We start from the raw sequence: 26,400 nt of genomic DNA on the forward strand, positions 1-26,400 counted from the left end.
TAACGCATTTAATGGTTTTCCAGTGTGGACATCACGTGAGTTGACTGAAAAGTAAAATGCCCTTTCTCACTTCTTAAATTTGACATGAGACTGAGGGGATGGTGATGAATGAATTAATAAAAATATCTAAATTTGATGTTTGTTTTTTGTTTTCAAGTAGCTACTATACATGATGATCGAACTTTTATTGAGTCACCAGAAGTTCCACCAGAATGTTTACCATTCCAAATCAATCCATTCACCACATCCTCCACCCCACCCCAACACACACACACAAATGTACTCATATTTACCACTTACAATTTTTTTAAAAATAATTAGGTTCACATGTAGTTGGAAAAATTCACAGAACAATCCCATGTACTCTTCATCCAGTTTGCCTCAATGTCTTCATTTTATGTAACTATATTTCAGTATTAAAACCAGGAAACTGCATTAGCACAATGTTATTATGTACACTTTAAAAAAAAAATCTGCTTCTCTAGGCAAAGCCTCCTTCTCAGAAGCCACTGACTTTCACCAAATCAACATCAAGTCACAACAGCCCTCCTGTGTGAGCCCAGGTTAGTGGATTCAGTCAAATGTTTTGGTTTGTCTTTGAGTTAAATTATTTAAAATTTGGTTCCACAAATTTTACAGATCAGCGATTTGGATATGGTTTGAGGGGGCAATTTATCACTGCCCATCTGGATCACTCCATCTCAGCTGTGGGGGCTCAAACCTGGCTGTACTTGGCTCAGGCGAGGGCAGCATGAGGGTAGGGTGTGGGGTCTTCTGAAAGCTCCCTTGGCCCCACGCAAGTTCACTGCCTCAACCAAGAAGACTCAGAGAACTGGGAGTTGGACCCCTGAGCTTCTCAGGCACAACTCCCTCTGTGATGTGCTGTCTCCTTAGGTTGCCTCCATCATGGCTGCTTCAAGGAGCGTATACTTCTTACCTATCAGCTCAGAGCTCCCAACACATGTGGGAGAGACTAAGAGAGAGAGAAACAGACACTACAAGCTCTTTATGGCCCAGCCTCAGAAGGCACGTAGCCTCAAGTCCACAATATTTTATTTATCGGGGTAGTTACCAAAAGGCACAGTTTCAAAGACAGTGGATTTAAACCCCACCTTTTGTGGAAAAGTTGCAAAGTTTGGGAAGAGTGTGTGAGACAAGAAATATTGCTGTGAGAGATTGGGAAGATAAACCAGTGGAAAAAAACTGAAGGAATGGTTCTCTTTTTTTTCAAAGCTGCTAAAATACATCATGATCAAAATTTTAGTAAGCAGCCCTTTGAAATTCTGTCAGAATATTTGCACTCCTACATTAGCACACCACCACAGCCACACACACATACACTCGTGAAGTCACACATCTGCACATGTGTACAGACAAAGTTCCATGATTTCAGAGCAGATGGAGACCAAGAAGCCACAGCATTGAGTGTGCTCAGTCCAGACAAATGATATTTATATACACATCCAAATTTGAAGAGAAAATTCATTTCTTTAAGTTTCAAACACTGTGATAGATATACAGCAAAAATAAAAACTTTGATCACCTAGAGGTTTGAGATGGGGGAGGTGGGAGGGAGGTTCAAGAGGGAGGAGACATGTATACTCACAGCTGATTCATGCTGTTGTACAACAGAAACAAACACAATATTGTAAAGCAATTATACTACAATTAAAAATAAATTAAAAAAATAAAAACTTGTCTCAAAGTTCTAAAATAATACATGCATATGTACACCTATGCACCCATAGACATCACTTTTTTCTTTATAAATTACTGTTTTTTATTTCTGTCCTCACCCAAAGCGTCCTCTCAGAAGTCAAAGTTGAGTAACTGACTGTCCATGAATCCAGCATCGAGACACTATCATCCCCTGATGGAAGCCCAGACTGGTAGGTTCAGCCAAATTGTTTTTGGTTTTGTCTATGAATGGGATTGTGGATCCCAAGAGGAGGAACTGAAATCATCAAACTAATTTCACATCATGTACTAAGAAGAACACAGTACCACATGAAGGAGCTGAGTGATTAGTTTACCAAGCCGTCCAGCCCTATGTAAATGACCTGTGATAAATGGCTGGTCAGCCAAAGGAGCAGAAATCATGCAGTATTTCCGTAGTTTGAAGTGAAATGCCATTTGTGTTTATCATTGTTCTAAAACAGCACAGTCAATTGCGTGGGACAAAACTTTCTGCAATCACAGAAGTGACTTTTTAGTTAAAAAAAAAAAAATCCCAGTATAAGATGTTATCAGACATTCTTTACTTGGACTACTGATGGTAGCTTGCAGATGGCCTTAGTGTGCTGGCAGCCACGTAATTCACACAGATATGTAGAAGCTTTCTGAATGTGGAAATACTTAAACAAGGTCAAGTTCTTTTGCCTTTTATTTAGAATTTTTGTCATAGATCCTGAGAGTCCAAAAGTACACCTATAGCTTGATCAGGATACATTTCCTGATTTTTAATACTTTTGCCTTATTTCATTTTTATTTTAATTTCTCTGGGTATAAGATTAGTGTAATTGAATAGACAATCTTCTTACCTAAAACCTGTATAAATCTTAGCATAACCCTGCCTAGAGAGAATTGAAGTAATCACAATGTAAATGAGGCATTTGGATAGACTCATGCTTCTTACAAGTCATGATTATCTAATGAATTTATCATCAAAGTCCCTGGATTGATGTCATTTATCATTTTTTAAGTACTTGCTACATGCAGGTGCCATGCTGAGAACGTTAGGTTACACTGCCTCTTTGATAATGATAAATTTCAAATAATAATAGCAGCTGTGCATATATTATTATTCCCATTCTACAGGTAAGGAATTCGCAGCTCCTGAAGACTGAAGAGCTTGACCAGGGCCACAGAGTCATGGAACAGGGTCAAACCGCTGCCCTAAGTCAGGCTAATGCCCTCCCCTTTACAGAGACTAAAAAACAACACAGAAAGGTAATAAGGAACTTTTGAGGTGATGGGAAGAAACACGGTGGAGTGTGAGCTCAGCAAGTCTGGACCCTCAAGAGGAGTGTAAGTAAACACTTACGAGTGAGGGAAAGTTCACTGGAGCTAATGCAGGAGGGTCCCTAGGCCCTGGAAAGAGGCTGGTTCCGGGAAATTTCCACACTTGAGAAGCTGGGGAATCATTATTTTTCCAGCTGAATGGCAAATAACTACGGTTCTAACTGTCTTGATTTGGCCTCGCCGGTTATTGGTTGACCTGGGGCTGCACTCAAGAAAGAGACCAGAGTGAAGTATGAAGGAAAACAGGGAAAGAACATAAAACATAATTGATGAAAGGAACTGGGTGTAATGCAGGGAAGAGACAGTAGCTCTGAAGTCACGTTGTAAAGAACAAAACTAGCTGATCTGAGGTTGGAAAGAGCAGAAATTCTCCCACCGATGCAATTCCCAGCGACTTGCATTTGTGTACACAAGTGTACGTCTGTGAGTCTGAGTCTCCGTGGTTGGATATATGTGGGTGGGTCTGGAGCAGTTCCCGTAACCTGTCCAAGTTTAACTGTGACTGGGGGGTGGGACCACTTACTCTGCTTCCTGTCCCACGGGGTTACAATTCACTCACTTTCCTCACCTCTCATTTTATCTTATCTAGTTTGCTCCAGATCCTCTAACACAGTGCTTTTCAAACTTTAACATGCTTATGAATCACATGGGGAAGATTGTGAAAGTGCAGATTCTTCTTTAGTAACCCCAGGGTGAGGTCTAAGTCTCTGTATTTCTCACAAGACCCTGGGGGTTGTGGCAGCCCCCACGGGGGAACCACACTTTGAGTCATGGGGTTCTAAACCATAAAGTTGTCTTAGCACAGGAAAACGAGGATGGTAACTGTCTCAAGAAAACAGCCTTCTCTCTGTCTTCCCACTCTTGCTGGGTCATTACACACTGTTTTCTGTAGGTTCTAATTTGTGGTGAAGGCAGAAGAAAGGATGGACAGTAGGTACCACAGTCCTAGGCTCTTCCCGAGGCTGCTTTCTCTCTATTCTTCTCTCTCTGTCTGAGCCCATCTGGACGGCTGGCTTTCCTTAATCTCCAGAGGGAATTCCTCCCCAACAGCTGCTTCCTCCTCCTGCATCTCAACCAGTGCTCTTACAGAACAGTTAGATTCTAGAGCTTGGAATGGAGCATGAGAAATCAGCTGAGCCCAACCTTCCACCCTCAGCTGGGGGATGTCTAAACCATCCAAAGAGAGAGAGATGCCTATTTTTCACCCCCAAACCACCATCTTTCTTTCTTTTTCCTCTTCTTCTTATCCATTCATATTTTCAAACATCAGCATGCACCTGGTTCAGTTGGAGACTCAGTCATCAAGATCACATTTGGATTAATTTGGTTCCAGGTCAAACACTCCAACTTCGCACTTTTGTCCCATGATTTCCTAATGCTCATGAATGACACATCGTTTTATTTTTCCTTTTGTTTTTCTCTTTCAACTAATTTATTTAATGGGTCCAAAATGGGTGATTAGACCATAAAAACATGTGGTATCCTAATTGGATTTTGAAAATGTGTAAACATGGCCCTCCAGTGGCCTTCTATTACCATCTGGACTAAAGAGAAACTTCTGACCATTGATTCCAACTCCCCTCCACCTGCCCCACCTCAGTGCCCCTCTCACGTGTTCTTTCTCTCCAGGGTTTCTCTGCTCCAGTGAAGCTGGGCTTCTGATTTTTCAGAATCCATTTCTCAATTTCTGCCTCAAGGCCTCTGCCTGAACACAGATGAGGAGATAGTTTCTACTTTCCATTCTTGACACCTTTCAGAAGTGTTTTCAGATTTCAGCTCAAGGTTGGTACCTCTAGAAATATTTCCAAAATTAACCCCATCCACTCATTAGTCCTCTGTGATCTCCTAGTCCACTTCAGTGTATTCTGATTGTTTTAGCAAAATTTGTGTTTTCAGTCAGGTCAGTCACTCAGTTGTGTCCGACTCTCTGCGACCCCATAAACTGCAGCATGCCAGGCCTCCCTGTCCATCACCAACTCCTGTAGTTCACCCAAACTCATGTCCATTGAGTCGGTGATACCATCCAACCATCTCATCCTCTGTCATCCCCTTCTCCTCCTGCCCTCAATCTTTCCCAGCATCAGGGTCTTTTCAAATGAGTCAGCCAAAGTATTGGAGTTTCAGCTTCAGCATCAGTCCTAACAATGAACACCCAGGACTGATCTCCTTTAGGATGGACTTGTTGAATCTCCATGCAGTTCAAGGGACTCTCAAGAGTCTTTTCCAACACCACAGTTAAAAAGCATCAATTCTTTGGTGCTCAGCTTTCTTTATAGTCCAACTCTCACATCCATACATGACTACTGGAAAAACCATAGCCTTGACTAGATAAACCTTTGTTGACAAAGCTATGTCTCTGGTTTTTAATATGTTGTCTAGGTTGGTCATAACTTTCCTTCCAAGGAGTTAGCGTCTTTTAATTTCATGGCTGCAATCACCATCTGCAGTGATTTTGGAGCCCCCAAAAATAAAGTCATCCACTGTTTCCACTTTTACTCATGTATATTTATGTAGCTTGTTGAGTCAGTAACAAAAGCTAACTGCAGGCTTCTTATATGCTGGGTTCTAATCCAGGTACTGGGATCATAGTGAACGAACAGGCAAGATTCTTAATATCAAGGAATTTACCTTCAAATTTGCAAAGATGGAGAATGAACTGAAAACAAATAAGTAAACAATAATTTCAGAAGGTGAAAAGTCCTTGCTATTAGGCGCTATAAGGAGATCAGACAGGAAGTCAGCTTACTTTTGATTTGAACTCTCTGAACTTAAAAAAAAAAAAAAAGCCTTTCACATACTGAGCAAACACTGGCAGACACACTTTATTTAGATATACACGTTAAAATTTGTATGTGAATAAAACATGTTGGACTAGGTCTCAAGGGAAGGTTCTTCATGAGGTTATTCAGGCCTGGGGAATGTCACTAAGAAGACTAACCACTGATTTCATTGGTAAGAATACCATAGTTTTCAGTGTAGCCCAGAGTTTCACAAACTTGAATTTCTCATTAGTTTCCCAAACTTTAACTGGATTTATCTGGGGTACTTGTTAATACTCCAGATGATTCTGCTGCAACTGACTTTTTAGGACCACATAATTAAACACTGTGCCATAACAGTTTAATTGATAACTATCAAGACACTGTCTTGCCTGGAGAATCCCAGGGATGGGGAGCCTGGTGGGCTGCCATCTCTGAGGTCGCACAGAGTTGGACACGATTGAAGCGACTTAGCAGCAGCAGCATCAAGACACCTGAGATGGACCGATGGATGGGCAGAAGGATGGAGGAAGAATGGATACACAGATGGCCCAGAGGTCTTTAGGCTCTAAGTTAGTAGCTGAATTCACCGACTTCCCTGGTGGCTCAGATGGTAAAGCATCTGTCTACAATGCGGGAGACCTGGGTTCGATCCCTGGGTGGGGAAGATCCCCTGGAGAAGGAAATGGCAATCCACTCTAGTACTATTACCTGGAAAATCCCATAGACAGAGGAGCCTAGTAGGCTACAGTCTATGAGGCCGCAAAGAGTCGGACACAACTGAACGACTTCACTTACACTTTCACAAGAGAATTCTAAACAAGTGGTATGTGATACAATGTATACTCCATGACTCAATCTTGATCTGTCCTGTGGCTCATTGCCTGTGATCTGGGAAACTGAGCTCAACTCGGTCTCCTTCCTCTAATGTTCATGAAGAAAAAGCTCATTCTTTAAGCCCTACATATAAAAGTTATTTCAAGACTGGTGAAAACAGGCTGTATGAAATATAATCTTTCATTCAATTGTCCCTCACTTACCACAGAACTTGCATTTTTTGGAACCGCATTTCCTCTCATAAAAGTCACTTTTAAGTCATGTCCAATTTTGCCAGTATAACAAGATATTTAATACTATTGGAATCAGAGGTATCTTTCTATTCTGACAAGACCCATAAGACGTCATCATACATGAGGACCAGACACTACCCTTTAGGGTGTCTGAAAAGCAGCAGGATGGTCCCACTGCCATCAAGCACTATCCAACCAGGCCCTCCCTCCCCTGCTAGAGAAGAGAGCTTAGTCAGGGCCATGTGGGAAATTCAGTACCCTGGTACCAGTCTACTCTCAAGGAGCCAAGAAGAATGTGTTTCCTCTTCCAAAACACAGTGAGGGGGCTCCATAAGAATCATTTGTAATGAGTGGAATACTTGCATTAAAGGGAAGTTGGCATCTCATTCTTTAATTGGAGGTCTTCTGAACTCCCAAAGTTGTCAGACCCTCCCTAGGATGTTTCCCTAGAGGGGTGAATGCCAGAGTTCTTAGAACAGCTTGATGCGTTAGCCCTGAGGTGTGGCAAAGCTTGTAGGAATACGCAACCTGTGACCTTCATTCAGTCTAGAAATTTCTGAAGGTATGAGTATCAGAACTTGGAGGGACTATGATAGAAATATCTGGGAAGGGCAGGACGATCTCTAGCCTACCTAGTTTTCTTCCATGCTTGAATGATGTGAAAGAGGACCCCAGCCTTTCACTGGCTCCACCTATGGGAGCCAGATATTAGTGGAGGAGCTGGATGCTGGAGCCAGGGGATTCCTTCAGGAGCCACCAAGTCAGGGTCTGGGATATGCACAGAGAACTAATGGCAGATGAGGCTGAATTGGGGAGGGTGGGGAAACTTAAAAATCCCCATAGAACACCTATGGGGAAACACCAAGTAGTAGGTGGAATCAGGAAAAATCAGAACAAAGTCCAGAGGTACCTCCCTTCCAGAAGCAAGTAGACAGTTAAGGAAGGCTTCTAAAGTCCCCTAGCTCTCCTCCAGGCTCCCAAGTAGTAAGGTCTAGAGGAGGAACAGGACAGCATTGATCCAGAGCCAGATCTTGGCCCCAATCCTCTTTCTAAACAGTCAGAGTCACAGCACTAGCTGTAAATTGGATATGCAATTAAGGGTTTAAATTAAGCCACACTAAGTTTTAATTACCAAATGTGACCAGGAAGTTATGGAATACACCCAAGATTTTGTTAAGGGAGGAGAAAATAGTGGCTTCTACATAGCACAATTGAACATAGAGATTAAAAAAAAAAAATACATACAGCTATTTCAGTTTTCTTTGGCTTTTCAGTTGTAGTTCCTTCAAGACCCCATTGTCATAGAGGTTTTTACTGAAAGGAATTTTCATGCTCTCTTGGTCAAATAATCCAAGAATGTTAATTTCCCTTTTCTTTTCCTTACTTTTTGCATAGTTCTGGGATTGCATAATGTAGTTTCACTCATTGATCACCCCATATTAAATCTTTCCCTAAAAGTTCAAAGTCAAGTATTTGGTCATTTGCAAGAGAATCTATCTGGCAATGAAGGCTAGGTCTCCAGAGTGAAGGGATTAGATGACATGCCAAAGCATTGCATCTGGTTCCCTGGGTGACAGCCTAAGGCGTGCACATAGCAGGAAGGATGCTTCAGCCAGACTTAAAGCAGCGCATGAGCCTCCATTCTGAGCACATGCTTGAGTTGACCTCTGTTTATATTTAGTCACTCTTGTATATACGCAGCTTTATTCTGGATTAAGGGGGCCTTCACTTGATGTAAAATACTTTTAGAAAACCCTTTTTCAATGAGGGCAATCTCTAGTGATCAGACCAGATTGCACAGACCAATCGGTAGAATAACAGTAAGTCTGGTTAGTGCACAACTCGAGACAGGAGCCTCCCCGCCTTTATTTTTATGTGATGGCTCTTGCACCAAAATCTATTTTTTTGTCACCAAAGTTAAAATGGAAAAGTAAATACGTTTGAAAATGAAATAGTATTTGTTTTTCTGCTCTTTAAGCCTAAATTATGAATCTCTAAGCCTAATATTTTTCCAGATCAGTAAAATAATTTTTTTTTCCAGGAGCCTTCCTAAGGCCCTTCTTCTTTAAATTTATGGCAACAGTCTAACAAATTAATAAAGATTCATGTTAGAATGGATCCCTTCACTCCAGTGGATGACTATGTAACTTTCAGAAATCATTCCACAATCTTAAAATAGTCATTCTTCAAACAGCCAAGATAATCAATAAATGCCATTCCATGTGATCATTCCTATGACTGCCAAACTATGAAATCTTAAAATCTAGGGGGGAAAAAAAATTAAAGAGGTAGAAACGTAAATACCCAGGATAAGACCAGAAATTTGGAAGCAGGAGATTTTCAGTAGGCTGGTCAGATTGTACATCAGTCAGTTCAGTTCAGTCTCTCAGTCATGTCCGACTCTTTGCAATCCCATGAATCACAGCACTCCAGGCCTCCCTTACCATCACCGACTCCCGGAGTTCACTCAAACTCATGTCCATCGAGTCGGTGATGCCATCCAGCCATCTCATCCTCTGTCGTCCCCTTCTCCTCCTGCCTCCCATCCCTCCCAGCATCAGGGTCTTTTCCAATGAGTCAACTCTTCGCATGAGGTGGCCAAAGTATTGGAGTTTCAGCTTCAGTATCAGTCTAAGTCCATTCATATCTGGAAGTCTATTTCATTGACTTAAGCCTAGAATCAAAGACCTACCATCATCCCCTTGAGAATCTGAAACCTGAAACAGGCATATTTCTTTAAGTACCTTTGCAAAAGTGCTTAATTTTCCATGAGAACTCACTGCCTTGACCTGGCTCCTGGAATTCAAGAAAACGGTGGAAAGTCCAGTCCAATAAGTGAATGACTTTTAGGAACTTCAAACTTTATTGTTTCTAATGGCAACCCAATGCATTTTCCATTGTAAAAAAAAGTGGGCAGGGTGGAAAGAGTATTTCGCGCTCAAGTAGCTCTTTCTAAGCAGAGAATGAGAGCGTGCAGCCCTCTTTACCCCGGTGAGAGCCTCACATTCTGTATCTTGTTGGTTCAGAGCATCTTTGTTTCGAGTCCAGCCCCTGGTTGAGGGTCAGCTAACGAAAGACAGAATGAGGTTCAAATTCTTTAATTAGTTTTGTCAGTGATTCTCTGTGGTTGGCAATAAAAGAAATACTTTCTGGGAGATCAAGTTCTCACACTGGAACTTTGGATAGGATAAAGCACTTTGAAAGGCCAAGATCATTTTCAGCCCATTGTTCTAGCCTGTCTCTGAACTGGGATTTTTGCTAAAGAGCTTTGCAGCCAAAATTTTTATGTCATCCCCACAATCATGATACCAATAAGAATCTCTCTTTCAGACATTAATGCACAGAGACCTGCCATCTTAGAAGGACTTCATGAAACATTGAGCCAGTTGAGAGAAAAAAAATTTTTTGTTTGGGAATGTTGTGAATGAGCAGTCTGGGATACAGATTCCCTAAAATGCTCAGAAGTCAAATCCTCCAAAGCAAGAGTGCTTACAGCAAGATGAGAGCGGCTCATTGAGGATGCTGATACTCGTTTAGAAGTCAATGTTGGAGGAGGAGGAAAAAAGAAAAAAAAAAAACTTTCAAAGAAGCATCTTTGGAATGACCATGCCCTTTCATAGCAGAAATTTCTATTCTCTAAACTCCATGTAGGTCCTCTACAACTGACCACATACTTTGATACAAAAGCAATAAATAACCTTAAAACTATGTAACTTCATTGATATGGCCATGTCCTGAGATGGAAATTCTTCATATGGCATAGGATAAAAACAGGATTCCAGTTTTATCTCAAAAATGGGACATTGCAAATTCGGGCAAAACCCACAAAGGAGAAGTGACCATGTCTTTCCGGCTTATGGAGCAGCTGGAGCTTGTCTGGAAGGAACCACACCCGCTGCCTCCTCACTGAGTCATCGCCCGCCTCCCTCCTTAGGGAATACCCACTTCACTTCCTGACCGGGAGAAGGTTTCATACAGAGGCACCTCTTCTCTGCCCTCTGCTCTACCCTCTACATGGAGGTATGGGGCAGGGAAAAGGTGTCCAGTTTTAGGGTGATAATTAATTTCATTAATGTCTCTCTTGGGCAATCTGACTTTCCTCTAGAGGCCTCTAGCTAACGTTCACATTACACATTCACTTAAGGGGGAAGTGTTTACTTTCTAAAGGTTACCTCCTTTGAACTTGACTGTCTAGGGGATAAAAGATAATTCCTGGACTGAAAAAAAAAAAAGGTACAAATGAACTTTGAAAAGAAGTAGAGTCAATAGAGTTACAGATGTAGAAATAAACTTATAGTTACCAGGGGATATAGAGTGGGAGGAATAAGTTGGGAGATAGGACTGACATATACACCCTTCAGTATATAAAATAGATAAAAAAAAAAAAAACTACTGTATATCACAAGGAACTCTACTCAATACTCTGTAATGACCTGTATGGGAAAAGAATCTAAAAAAGAGTGGATATGTATACGTGTAACTGATTTACTTTGCTGTACAGCAGAAACTAACACAACATTGTAAATCAACTATACTCCAATAGAAAAAAAAAAATTCCTTAGGAATATCATTTCTCTGATTTGAGGCGCCAGATGACTCAAAACCATCTTGGGACCATATCATGCTCACCAAATGAGAAATTCAAACATCAAGGCAGAAAACAAGATCAGAGAGAACACAGAGAACAAACGCATTTGTTTACCACTTTTGGAGAAAATGTTCATCAATTTCTGTTTCTCCCACTGGAGATATGTGTTTTATGGGACCGTCAAGGCCAAGTCTGCTGATGTCACACACATCTTGTCATGTGTAAGTCCTATTCCCAGCCTGCCATATCTTGGAGCTTTCTTTCCAGTGGAAGATAGCTCAGCCTCCGTACCCTGTTGCCAAATCGAATCTTGGAGACAGAGTTTTGGGTGAAGTAGAAACGAATTATTATTCATTTTATTATTGAAGTGAAGTGAAAGTCACTCATTCGTGTCAGACTCTGCGGCTCCATGGACTGTAGAATTCCAGGCTCCTCTGTCAGTGGAATTTTTCCAGGCAAGAATACTGGAGTGGGTTGCCATTTCCTCCTCCAGGGAATCTTCCAGACCCAGGGATTGAACCCGGGTCTCTTGAATTGCAGGCAGATTCTTTACCATCTGAGCCACCAGGGAACTCCAATAATATTAACTCTATTTTATTATTAGTTAATATTATTTTTTATAAAAGAATTATTATTATTGCTTTCCCAGGCAAAGAGGGACACAGTGGTCTCCCACTCCCAAAAACTCTGTGTCCCAACCCAGTGGAGTCTGGGGAGGAATTTTATGGCAAGGTTCAAGGTGGGGTTGCTGATAAGACTAGAGTATATGCAGGGCCTGCCCTCCTTTAATCTCACCTTCTGTAATCTTCCTAATGAGCTTCTCTAGTTCCTTTAGTCTGGCCTCAGGAGTTCTTCTCTGGTGTGGAGAATGCTGACATCTTCCATTTGTTTGATTTTTACTCCGCAGCATGTGGAATCTTCCTGGACCAGGAATTGAACCCATATCGCCTGCCTTGGCAGGCGGATTCTTAACCACTGTGCCACTGGGGAAGTCCCATTTGTTGGGTTTTTAATTCTGTAAAAGGGCTTAAAGGTTTTGTATGAGTAATCCTTGAGGTGGAACCAGGACCCTGCCCCTGGGCTGTACTATTGTTTCTTTGCTACTCCTCCCAGGACGCTGCTTGATCTTCCCTTCCTGGATTAGCAACTGTTCTAATCCTCCTTTTGGAACTCAGGGAAGGTCATGGAGGCTAAGCAGAAAGGTTCCCCAAGTCCAGGAGCCCCTACTGGGTCCTGCTCAGTTTCAAGATCAAGCACTTGATTTATACTCAGAAGCGCATTGAGATGCAAGTGATTTCTTTTCACAAGGGCAATGCACTACACACATAACTTGTGAAATACTCAACTGCGTGGTGACTTTCTGTGTTATTATCTGGCTCTTAATTCAATACAATGGGCAAACATCCCCAGAGGGCAGGGAAGATGAACTTGCAGCTCACTGATGTGCTCTGACAGCTACCCTCTTCCACGGCCTGTCCGCTGGGCATCTCGTTATATCCGCAATGGTTACTTTCTGAACCTAGTGGTATTTGTGACTTTGCCCATGATGTCACCCGTTACTGATGTCTGCACATCAGGCCAGCCTCTTGGCTGCAACAATTACCTCCCTGTGCCCCAGTTCTGCAGCAGGGTTTGAAGTTTTCGTGCTGGGTCTTTTAAATTATTTCTTCTGCCCACCCTGCTTCAGATTGCTCAAAAAAAAAGAAAAAAAAAAAAAAATAGCAAAGAACAGTAAGCCTGTCTTAAATTTGCCAAAAGACATTGTCTGGGACTTTTCAGAAGCCACATTCAATTTATGAATAAATGAAATGGATCTTCTCGACCAACCATGACAATAAGTACTGGCCTACATATTCAGAGCCTGAAAGAAGTTGAGGCAATGGGCCTAATGAGAAGCAGTCAGCGAATCTAATGAGAATCAGACAGAAGGCCTAATGAGACATTTAACATGCTCTGCCTCTCCCTCCTCTTTTGTTCAGTTTTCATGGGAATCTGTGTTTGGGGAGTTCAGTTGCACTGGCTACAAGCAGATACATATGGCCCTAGTGGGGTGATCCAGGAAACAATAGAAAGGCATGAAGATGGCCAGGGCTGGGGGGAGGGTGAACTTGGAAAATGTACCCACAGACCATGATAATGTGGCAAGGTGGGAGTTTTGGGGTTTAAAAAAATTTTTTTTCTACTTATATTTTAATTGTATGTATACCTTTTCCAGAACATCATAGAGTCATTGAGCTATTGGTGATGATACAGTAAACAGGCAGAGATTTTAATCTCATTACATCACTGTTTGGAGGCAAACAGAGATAAGAAAAGCATGCAGGGCTGTTTCTGTGGCTGGCTGTCGCCATTCAGAGAGAAATGACTGGAATGCAGGTACTGCACAAAGGAAGATGCCCAGAATAATCTCCTGATGAGGCAACACTCCTTGGAACACTAGATGTTTTCATTTGTTGACCTTGGATGGAATTGGCAGCTCCAGAGATGGCTATCAAATGAGAGGCTGGGCAGGACTGAAGGTGGGGGCGGGGGTGCAGGACTTCTGAGTTACAACTCTGCAGGTCAGTTACCTGTGCTGGCGGCACGTGAAGGAAATAAGGACACATCCATGCCACTGTTTGAAATTTTGTCTGACCTGTGGATTAAACAGTTTTGGAGTGTAGCTTGGCTTTGAAAGAATAGGCAAGATTTCTGTCTCATTATTTAGCTTGCAAGCCCAAGAAATTTGCATTGGCCCTGTTGCCTGTCTATCCCATAACAGTCTCTGTGGATACACACACTCTGTTTTATTTGCTGGCCCAAATATATGCAACTCCATCCCTCTCTCTATCTATTCCCTTACTTACAACAACACTTCTTTTTGTTATCAAGGTGCATCTGGGCCCACCTGCATCTGAAGGTAAGTCAAAGACTTGTTCTTTGGTGGCGCCACCTGGTGATCTCCTATGGAGACACAGTCTCAGCAATCAAATGACAGAATTTAGAGTCCGATTAGCCGGGGTGGGAGGGGGCGGAGCAGATGGGCACCAGCATTTATATACTTCAGGTGCTAGGCTCAGAATTCACATGTTTCAGCTTTTTTAAACCTACCAAAATTCTATGGAATAGATCATATTCTCTAAATGCTGTTTTTCCTATGGGCAGGGGACTGTGCTGGATGCTTTATACACCATGCCTTGTTTTTCCTAGTAACAACTTCATGATGTGTGAATTATGTGGTCTTTTGAGTCTAATTCCTTGGCTCTGTAATGGACTCCAGCCCCTACTTGCTGTGTGACTTTGAACAATTTACTTAACCTCTCTGTGCCTATAGTAAAAGTACACACATCATAAAGGAAGCACTTGTAAAGTGTTTTTAAAAGTGTCTGACACATATTAAGCACTCAATATATATTAACTAGTACTATTATTAATAATAGCAGCCACAGCTACTCTCAGTGCAACTAAACATTGCTGGACAAAACTCCAGCATCATGACTAATCTCATATATTTCACGTTGATAAATCAGATGGACACTCAGTAATGCCAGGCCACCCTACATGTATTTCTTTTTCATGTTCACTTTTAGATTTGCCCAAACAACTCCTTCCTATCCCTCATACATTGACATCATGATCACGCCCACCCTTGGTTGATGAGCTTGCCTCTTTATTGAGAAAACAATTAGCCAGGAGCTTTTTCATCCCTTCCCAACTGTATCTGCTGACCTACCTATCCTCCACCCTCTGTCTCTGATAAGGGTGAAGTTCCCTTTCCCATTAAATGTTAATTGTTTGGATAACACATTTGAATCTCCTGCCCTCTAGTCTCTTCAAAGACTTGGTTCCAGTCTTGCTAAATCGTCACAATTTCCCTTTGTCCTGGATCACTGCCATCAGCATACAAACACCCCTCCAGTTAACACCCATTCTCTGCTCCCCATTGTTCTAGGTAGAATGAAGAAAGAAACAACTCATTCTAGTAAGATCTCTATTTCCACCATACTCTTCAGTCTGCCTTGGTTAAGGTCACCCAAATGAGGCTGTGGGCGGCCTTGCTCTCTCCTGGCTTTACTTCTCTACAGGTTTGATGCATTTTCCCTGAGTTGCTGGGACACCAAGCCTGCTATCTTGTTTCAACTTTCCCTCTACCCGCCTCTCTTGAGGAAACTTTACATGTGAATGGGCTCACCTGAGAGTGCCTTCTTGGCCTACTACTATCTATATCTTTAACTTAGAAAATTCATTCAGATCCATCACCTTAAATATCATCTGCATAAAAGTTGAAAAGAGACCTCCCTGGACTTCTCCTGAAACTCCAGATTCAGATACCTCCTCTTGACTTGTCACTCCCATATGGGAATATACTGGTACCTCAAATTGCCACCACAATAATTTTGATACCATTCTCAAACATGGTTCTTGTCCAGTTGTTGTTGTTGTTTTAATCTGTTTTTTGGTCTTTTTTATTGGTAGGTAGCATAACTGTTGACCAGTTTGTCATGTCAAAAGCATAGGAACCTCTAGGAGGAATTTGGATACCTCTTCTCCTTTCTCAGTCTTGAAAATCTGCTCTGCCTCCATGCTTAGCTCTCTGCATGGTCATTTCCCACTGATGATTGCACAACCCCATCATTCCTTATGTGGCCACCAAAATGTGTCTCCTAAACTTTCCTAATCTCACACCACACGTCTACAATCCACTGGCCGCACAGCAGCTGCAGGCGTGCATGAAAATGTAACTCAGAGCACTTTCACCACTTCCCTTCTCAAATCCATCCAATGGCATCCTTTCACATTTTAGCCCAGTTTGCTCACCCTGGCTTTTGAAACACCACATAGCATAACATCTTTAAGAAAAATGATAAGAAGTTTTTCCTTAATTCTGAGAGTTCTCCAGTAACTTTCCAATAAACTCGTTTTTTTAAAAGCCTAAGTCAAGCAGAGTTTAAGGTAGCTGCTTACAGTCAAAGGACCATAATTATATAGCATAGGGCTAGAATGGCATTTACTGTCTGGATCTTCATAGGAAAATGTTTGGGATGTGGATAAATTAAGGACCTATCAACCAGATTGCAAACTCCTTCCATCAGAGACCAATCGTGTGTGTATGTGTGAAGTATAATGAGAAATTCATAGGCACACACAGACATAATGATAGTTAAGAATTTGAGCTGCTTTGACTTTGACTTATAATTTCTCCATGAAATCTGACTTCTCCCAAAATTCAAAAACAAAACACTCCCATATTGTCCTAGAGAGGAAAAGAACTGCCAAAGTAAAGGCCTTTACTATGAGACCAGAGGACAAGTTCAACTTATCTACAAGGCACAGTGCTTAGGGCTCTTGATACTTTAAGGAGCCACAAAAGTATTTTACATTTTTTTTTTTAATCAGAAGAAAAGCATAATATAATGATAATGAATACAACTTGTATTATGTCCAGCTTTATACGAAAGCTTCCCTGACGGCTTCCCTGATGGCTTCCCTGGTGGCTCAGCTGGTAAAGAATCCACCTGCAATGTGGGAGACCTGAGTTCGATCCCTGGATTGAGAAGATTCCCCTGGAGAAGGGAATGGCTACCCACTCCAGTATTCTGGCCTGGAAAACTCCATGGACTGTATAGTTGATGGGGTCACAGAGAGTCAGACACAACTGAGCAACTTTCACTTCACTTGTACGAAAGCAGTCATAAACTGCAATTTTTATCATTTTCTGTGGAGGAAGGGGTCACTGAAAACAAAAATGCTGAAAAGGCCCCCATAAAGGTTTTACTACAGCCCTGTTCCTGGAAGCCTTGCTCTCTGCAGGAAAGACTGGAGAAGGAGGCTTTGGGATTTCTGGTTCCACTTGAATTTCACTGATTGGGGAAGGAAGGCCAAATGAAACCCAAATGGAGTGACATAGGGAAGCAAAAATAGCAGCTTTCCACTACATTTATTTTGTTTCTGTTTAACAGACACTTATCTAAAGCTCACTGGACTCAAGGCAGTATTCTAATTGCTTTGCAAGCACTAAGTCATGTAATCTACTGTCTCCTACGTGAATACCAAGTGAGTATCAAACACCTTCACTTAACCTCTGCTAGGTTACTTCCTTCTCAGGGTGGATGTTCTTCTAAGACCCAAAGGAATGCAGCACAGAATTCTGAACTTGTAACTGCAATTTAGAAGACTTGAAATAGCTGAAAAACAACAAGGAAAAAAAAATTTTAAGTTTAAGTTATAGTGCCAGGGGTTGATATACATGATGTTCATCTTGCTTAACATAAATGAAAGAAAGAAAGGGAGAAAGAGAGAAAGAAGGAGAAAGAGAAAGAAAGAAAGGAGAAAGGAGGGAGGGGCAGAGGGAGAAAGAAGTGTGAGCTGTGAGCAATGACAGAGTATCCTGTGTCTTTCAGACAGCCCCCTCACCCTTGAAGATGTCTTCCAACCTAACTTAATGAAGGCCAGTCTCCAGGCTTTCCCCAAATATGCAATCCAGTTAAAGGGATGTTGCTTCAGCAGGTCACAGGCAATAAAGCCTATCACCCTGCATTCTGTGGAGGTATGCATATAACGTGTTATAGTTGCTTTGGGTCTATATTTACATGTGCCAGTGCCCACCAGTGCTTAAATTAACTGTTACAAAAACATAAATGTGATCCTTTCACAGTGTTTTTCTCTCAATGAATTCCTCACATAGTGAAATTTCAAGTTGAAGCATCAGATGAAGTTGTGCTAAAGAGAGATCACCTGAACTTTTGTGAAATCTGCAATAGACCAGTTTTGCTCTGGCTAAAGAATCTGATGGGAAGAAACTCTCTATAAACCATCCCATCTCAACTGTGGATGCTCAAAAACCCAGGGGGCTTTCTAGAAGATTCTACCCAGATGAACTAAATCTTTGGAATTGTACCTGGGTATCCGTTTTTTTAGAAGTTCCATAGGTTGTGCTGATACGCAGCCAGAATTTAGAAAAATAAAGCACTGATTCCTATTTTGTAAATAAGTTCATTTGTACTTTTTTTTTTGTATTCCATATATAAGTGATATCATATGATACTTGTCTTTCTTCCTCTGATTTGCTTCACTCAGTATGGTGATCTCTAAGTCCAACCATATTGCTGCAAATGGCATTATTTAATTTTTTGTGGCTAACTAATATTCCCTTGTGTATGTGTGTGCGTGTGTACCACCTCTTCTCTGTCCATTCATCTGTCAGTGGGCATTTAGGTTGCTTCCATGTCCTTGCTTTTGTAAACAGTGTTGCAATGAATATTGCGGTACATGTATATTTTTGAATTATGACTTTTTCCAGGTATATGCCCCCAAACAGAAATAGAGTCATAGACATAGAAAACAAACCTATGGTTACCAAGGGGGAAAAGGGGGAAGAAATAAATTTGGAGGTTGCATTGACATACACTGCTATATACAAAACAGATAGCTAATAAGGACCTACTGTAGGGGCTTCCCTGGTGGCTCAGAGGATAAAGCATCTGCCTGCAATGCAGGAGACCCGGGTTCAATCCCTGGGTTGGGAAGATCCCCTGGAGAAGGAAATGGCAACCCACTCCAGTATTCTTGTCTAGAGAATCCCATGGACAGAGGAGCCTGGCAGGCTACAGTCCATGGGGTCGCAAAGAGTCGGACATGACTGAGCGGTCAATGGTAATGGTAATGGTATAACACAGGGGAAAAAAAACAAGCAAGAATAAAAAACCCACAGGTTTCATACCAAGTGAGTACTAGGACTACTAACATTTCCAGATTAGAGTCCCAGCCCTTTGAATCTATGGAGCTGTGACCTCTTCCATGTAGCCCTACATTTCTCCATCTTTATTCTGGTATGATTTTTTAATTTAAGATGATTATATACTCAGCTCAATAGTCCTAGTTTCAAAGTCTTTTGGGAATTAATTCCTCAATGAAAATCTTTCTTAGAACTGCAGAAAGGCAACTGTGAGGTCAGGGCTGGATCTCAGGGCAACTAGAAGTCCCCTCGGAGTCAGAATTGAAGGGGTCACACACCAAACACCAGTGACAGTATCACCAGAAGACAGCCTGCACCCTTGCCAGGGCAGGAAATAAAATAAGTCATGGGATCAGTGCCAAGAAAATGGGCCTGAGCAGAAAGTGAGGATGATCATTTGAGCCCAATAAAGAATTCTCGAGGACCTGCTGTATTTTAGATATTGGGCCAGGCATTGTAGGTACCATCCTACTGTCTAGGAGCTGAGAGTGTAAGGAGGAGATGTCATCAAACAATTTCAAAATTACACGGGAAGTTATGAGCAGAGTGAGAAAGGATATTTGGCCCAAGGTGATGCCTGTGGGTAGACTTCTAGAACATGCAACCTTGTGTAACCATTGAGAAGTAAATGATGGTGATGCAAGTTAGGGATGTTCAGGAAGTGGACAAAGCAAGGATCAAGGCAGATCATGATCCAGCAGAGTCAATAAACCATATACTCTCTGGTGTGATCAAAAATTAGAAAGTTAGGCTGAAAAGGGCAAGGCCAGATGCACATGGTAGATCCACAGTGCAACATGGAGAATGGGGTTGAGTGGGGCTGGGGTTGAGCACATGGTCATAAGCGGATGAGCACAAGACCATGTGATGGGCCAGGTAAGAGATGGTGAGAGCAGGACTGGACCAGGGCTTTAGCAGTGAAGGTTGGTGTGAATGAACAGTTAAGTCCAATCAGCAGGGCTGGTCGGATGTGTGGGCTGAGGGGAAAAGTGGGAGAGAGTAAATAACAAGAGTCAGACACTGGGAGAACGTTGCCTTGAGGACATGGATTTTGAAATGGGTGGAGATGGGCAATCTAAGATAAAGGCTCTGAACCACATGAGGGTTAGGAGTGCCAGATTTTAGTGGGGTACCAGCCTTGCGGCTCAGGCTGGCTCAGCCGTGAGTGGTTCCGCTGAATCGGGCATCTGCACTGAGAAAGGCGGAAAGATTGCGCTTGTCTCCTTCACTTTGGTTTGTAGTTTACTCATCGCCCTGACAGTTGGGATTAGTCTTTTCCTAATTCAATTGTTTTTGTAAATCCCCATTCATCTGATGATTGATTACAGGTGGCTGTAAACTAAGAAATGATGGAGCATCGCTTAGCCTCCCTTTGCTCCTTCCCTCAGCAAACCAGAGGCCTGGAAAATCTTGGGGTTGCCTCAGGAAACATAACGCACTTTAAAAGAGGAGCTGGGGGAAGGTAGAACATTTAAATTAACCTCCAGTGGAAACCCCAACCCACTTGTTATGGTCATTCTTGGCACCAGAGGCCTCCCTTTTGGCTCAAATCCAGAAATACAAAAATGGTATAAAGTTTCAGGACAGAAAGTTGGCATGGACCCTGTGGTGATTTCCTTGTCCACTGACTCCCCTGCCTTGGAATTCTGTCTAGACTTGGCTTCAAGGCACATTCCTTCAGCTTTCAGTAGGCAGAGGTGTCTGACTCTTGCAATGTGTACATGATTTAAAAAGAACGAAGGACAGGCTCTCAACAAACCACTGCTTTCTAAAGGTCAAATCTCACTGCTCCAAGTGTGACCGGGAAACGCAAATATATTCCAGATCACACAGCCCACAGGTGCAGCCATGTAGCACTGCAAATTTCATGTGCAGACCGGCGGGGTCCTTTTTTTGAGTCTCCAGATGCACAAGGAATGCTTTATGTACAGGAAGACAGAGGCTATATGGGGACAGCTGGGCTTTGGAGAAAAAAAGTATGGACATGTAGTTAACTCTACCACAAATCCACATGTTCGAGCCACCAACATAGGAGGGAAAAAAGAAGCAGGCAGAGGATTTCATCCACACATTCATTCCAAAAATGTGCAGTGTTTACTATATGTCAGACATTTTCCAAAGATACTTTCCTGCCTGTGACGAAATTGCTTATACTAGAGAAATTTGTTTCTTGCCACTTAGAAATCACTATGTAATTCAGGGAGTTAGAAGATCAGCATACCATTTGCTTCTGATTTATGCCATCACCAGGAAAGTGATTTTATGACTTTTTCTTGTACCTAACTAACCTAGTCACTTCTCCTAAATGCCCTGGAGAGAAACATGCCCTGAAAAGTGGGTGTCGCAAAGGAAGCAGCCTGACTGAAGGAGGTTGGGAAATTTACAACTTGAAGGGTAAGTTCAACTCCCTGTGCCCAGTAAATAATTCCCAGGAGGCTTAGCCATGGAGAGCCACAGGTCTTCAAATTTTCCACAAACAGAAATACAATTGTAAGTGATGCTTACTGTGATGGTGATGATGATGATGATTGAACAGGCTAAAGAAAATATTGAAGGAGGCAAGAAGAATGAGGAAAAAGCACAAGACTAAAACGATAAAGTGAAGGCAGTGTTCATGGACATTGGTACCAGGGTATCATTCATTCAGGGATATTTATTGGGTATCTATTATTTTCAGGCCATGCTAGGTGGAGGGAATATAATAGGAAACAAAGAAAGCAGACTTTCATGAAACTTTCACTATGATGATGAAAAAGAGAAAACTGAAGAAAACAAAATAAAATGTAGAATGCCGAGTGCTGTGATGGAGGAGGAGGTAAGAGAAAGGCAATATGTGTCTAGGATGTTAATTTTCTTATTGGATGTTGAAGAAAGAAACACCAAAAGATAACATTTTGGCAGGTTCCAATGGCTAAAGGGAAGAGCCTTTCTTTGAGCAAAGAGAGCTAATTATTTGACTTTCTCATCGTTTCTTTTCCCAGCTGATTGGGGTACCCTTCACTTTCACGATACTCAGTTTCATAGGAACATCTTCTGATGGAGGGACCTGGTGGACTGAAGCATGGGGAACATTTACAACCAGTGCCTACTTCTGCACCCTCCTCTGGGCACCTCCCTCATCTGCTCTGTATGGTCCACAGTTTCTGAGCTATTTCTGCTTCTTCCTAATACATCAAGAAACCTATACAGGGCTTGTGCACCAATCTCTTCTAAACAAGGGCATGGGGTTTGTTCATTCAAGTCAAGGAGCTGAAAAGAATAATGGTAGGAAGCTGGCAGGTTTCCAGAGTGGGTGTAACTCTTCAGGAGAATTGGGCCGTGAATACTTTCTTTGTTCTTTTCCCTCCTTACATCGGATTTGGGAGGAGGGGCTGTTTTCATTTTAGTATCAATGATATGGAGGAAATAGGACTCCATTCTCTTATTCGAATGTGCCTTGTTAAAGCAGGTAGATGTCTTTACCTTTAAGCTAAATGCATACTCATACCATTTGGAGTCCGGCCTTGGCTGTCCCTGACTAGCAAACCAACCTTGGCAGCAGGAGTGACTACACCATGTGAAAGATGTAGGCACAGGACAGATGAGCGCTTATGCATCTTTCTCTCTGCTTTGTCCTTCCTTGGGTTTACTTAGGTCCCACCTAATAGGATTTTAGAGTCCAGGACATAATTCTATAGTCCAGCAATTGGGTAGCTAAGCTGCCTTAGAACCCTTGTTTCTATAATCCTTTATAATTTCATAATGTTTTGTTTTTCTAAGTTCTCCCTTATATTTTTTTCACTTCTTCTTCATAGTGAGGTTGTTAGAAAGCTTGTGCTATTTGATAATCTCTTTTTTATAGATGAAAACTCTGGTCTCAGGAAGGCTAGGTTGCTAGTTCAAGGACATGAACAGGTCATTTTTCCAAATTTAGCTCTTCTGACTCCAAATCTGTTGCTCTTCAATTGCATCTCAAATGTGCGGAATCCTGCGATTGGATTCGGGCCACAGGTGAAATTCTTGCCAATGGGAAACAAGTCCCCTTCTTACCTGCCTTCTACTGAGGAGTGATTTGATCTCCCTGAACTCGTGAGGGAAACTGCAGATGAAGCTGTTTCCTGTGCAGTGAGACGTGAACATCCAATAACGATGAGAAGTGGTGACACCAAGAGCCTTTCACTCCCCACCTCCCCTGCCAGAAGCCCTCCACCCAGGCCTTGGCCCTGATTCCGCCAGTGCTCTCTGATCCAGGAGCTCAGCTCCAGTGGCAAGGGAGTTTCCAATGAAGCTACAAAGGATAAGCAGAGGTGACGGGACATCTCCTTGGTCTATCATGCATCAGCTTTGTTCTCTATGCTGTGAGCAAGCAGAGCACAGAGAATACTGAACACATCCAGGAGTGCCATGTCATGGGTCGTAGGGAGGGCTTCTAGGCAGTGAAAGTAAGGGTGATGAGATCCAGCTTCATTTGTGACCTAAAACCTAGCTATCCAAGTGGCCCACAAACCAGCAGATCAACATCACCAGGAGGTAGGGGCTAGGAAGGCCAAAACGCAGGCCTCATCTGAGACCCCTGGAATTAGAATCTGCATTTTAACAATATCCCCAAACTCTGACTCCTCTTTCTGTCCCCTGTATCCCTCACTTTCTCTCTGTCCCCCTGACTCCTCTTTATTCTTGCTGTCTGGTTGTCTCACAACACCCGCATCTCACAACACTCTTGCTTTGGAATGCACTTGTGGAATTCTTGCAACTTGTGGGTACTGTCTTCCCCCTCTTATAGGTAGACAGCACTTTGCTAAGTAAAACTGCCAATAAGTGTGACTATGCCTGTGCGGCTGGCTCCAGAGCCAAAGCCCTTCCCACGATAACCGGAACTCTTCCATACAAGGCCTCTCTGGTCCACTCTTTCCTGGGATGCCTCTTTAGAACAGACGAAAAGCCGCTGTTGCCCGTCCCATAAAGCCCATAGGAGGAAGCCTTTCTCCAGCAGGTCAGGGCTTTCCCGCTATGGTCACAGAATGACTGAGGGAGCTTCATGCTTCACCACTTTACTCCCCATCCAAAGAAAGCAAAGCCCTTTTGATATCTGCTTGTCTTGGTATCCATTATTGCTTATCGGCCCAAATTGTTTCATTCCCATTATTATACTGATCATGTGGCTGAAGGTAGAAACACAGACAGATTTAAACCAATTAAGGGTAAGTGGCTCTTTCCACCCAATCTCAGGACTCAAGAAGTGGAAGGAAACACTCCAACCTCAGTCCACACTCCAAACCAGACACTGAAGGTGAAGTGAGAATGTATATTGAGGAGGAAACTTAAAATCTAAAAAAATTAAAACTGTGCTAAACACTTTTATGGACAAGGTCACATATCAACTGGAAAAAAAAATTCAGTTGTAAAACAGGATATTCACATTCTTCTGCTTTTTAAAACTATCTATCTATAAAATAAGGGCATATAAAATAATGCTAAGAATGATAGACTTACAGGAGATTTTTATTTTATTCTTGAGAAATAGAGAAATTCTTTTATAGAGAAAAGCTCAGTCTTTCACTTTTCTCTATAAAAAGCATGTGGAATGAATATTTAAAGCAAATTTTTAAATATATATTTATTTCTTTAGTATCATTATTATCCTCAATATCAGTATCTATATTTTTGGGCCTATTTAGTTATATCAGTTCAGTTCAGTTCAGTCACTCAGTCGTATCCAACTCTTTGAAACCCCATGAACCGCAGCACACCAGGCCTCCCTGTCCATCACCAACTCCTGGAGTCCACCTAAACCCATGTCCGTTGAGTCGGTGATGCTATCCAACCATCTCATCCTCTGTTGTCCCCTTCTCTTCCTGCCCTCAGTCTTTCCCATCATCAGGGTCTTTTCAAATGAGTCAGCTCTTTGCATCAGGTGGCCAAAGTATTGGAGTTTCAGCTTCAACATCAGTCCTTCCAATAAACACCCAAGACTGATCTCCTTTAGGATGGACTGGTTGAATCTCCTTGTAGTCCAAGGGACTCTCAAGAGTCTTCTCCAACACCATGGTTCAAAAGCATCAATTCTTCAGGGTTCAGCTTTCTTTATAGTCCAACTCTCACATCCACACATGACTACTGGAAAAACCATGGGCTTGACTAGACAGACCTTTGTTGACAAAGTAATGTCTCTGCTTTTTAACATGCTGTCTAGGTTGGTCATAACTTTCCTTCCAAGGAGGAAGCGTCTTTTAATTTCATGGCTGCAATCATCATCCGCAGTGATTTTGAAGCCCAGAAAAATAAAGTCAGCCACTGTTTCCACTGTTTCCCCATCTGTTTCCCATGAAGTGATGGGACACGACTGAGCAACTGAACTGACTAACTGACTGAGTGATGGGACCAGATGCCATGATCTTAGTTTTCTGAATGTTGAGCTTGAAGCCAACTTTTTCACTCCCTTCTTTCACTTTCATCAAGAGACTCTTTTTCTCTTTCTGCCATAAGGGTGGTGTCATATGCATATCTGAGGTTATTGATATTTCTCCCGGCAATCTTGATTCCAGCTTGTGCTTCTTCCAGCCCAGCATTTCTCATGATGTACTCTGCATATAAGTTAAATAAGCAGGGGGACAATATACAGCCTTGACGTACTCCTTTACCTATTTGGAACCAGTCTGTTGTTCCATGTCCAGTTCTAACTGTTGCTTCCTGACCTGCATACAAGTTTCTCAAGAGGCAGGTCAGGTGGTCTGGCAGTTATATAGCATAGTATAAAATTAGTTTGGGGGGCTGCATAATTTTATTTATTATTTTGAAGTTTTAAAAAATATTTATTGGAATATAGTTGACTTACAAAGTTGCTATACTTACAAAGTATAGTAAAGTGAATCAGTTATACATACACATACATGCACCCTTTTTTAGATTCTTTTGTGATATAGACCATTGCAGAGTAGAGTTCCCTGTGCTATACAGTAGGTCCTTAGTAGTTATCTACTTTGTATATAGCAGTGTGTATATGTCAATCCTAATCTCCCAATTTATCCCTCCCACGGTTACCATAAGTTTGTTTTCTACATCTGTGACTCTATGTCTGTTTTGAGACATACATTCAGAGAAAATCATAATTCAAAAGGATACATGCACCGCAATGTTCATTGCAGCACAATTTACCGTGGCCAGGACATGGAAGCAACCTAAAGGTCCATCAACAGAGGAATAAATAAAAAAGATGCAGTACATATATATAATGGAATCTTACACAGTCATAAAAAAGAACAAAATTAT

At 42.0% G+C, this 26,400-nt stretch overlaps 1 protein-coding gene across 2 annotated transcripts in view; it reads right to left on the bottom strand.

The window, feature by feature from the left end:
- Positions 1–1,421: 1,421 nt before the first annotated feature.
- Positions 1,422–26,400, bottom strand: part of SUGCT (succinyl-CoA:glutarate-CoA transferase) — an 875,539-nt gene continuing 850,560 nt past the window's right edge. For both annotated transcript variants that reach the window (XR_009494110.1, XR_009494109.1), the window contains one exon: positions 1,422–17,602. The gene's annotated coding sequence lies outside the window, so the exon portion shown is untranslated. The remainder of the gene's footprint in view (positions 17,603–26,400) is intronic.

This window comes from Bos taurus, chromosome 4 (assembly GCF_002263795.3).
Source record: "Bos taurus isolate L1 Dominette 01449 registration number 42190680 breed Hereford chromosome 4, ARS-UCD2.0, whole genome shotgun sequence".
Taxonomy (NCBI): domain Eukaryota; kingdom Metazoa; phylum Chordata; class Mammalia; order Artiodactyla; family Bovidae; genus Bos; species Bos taurus.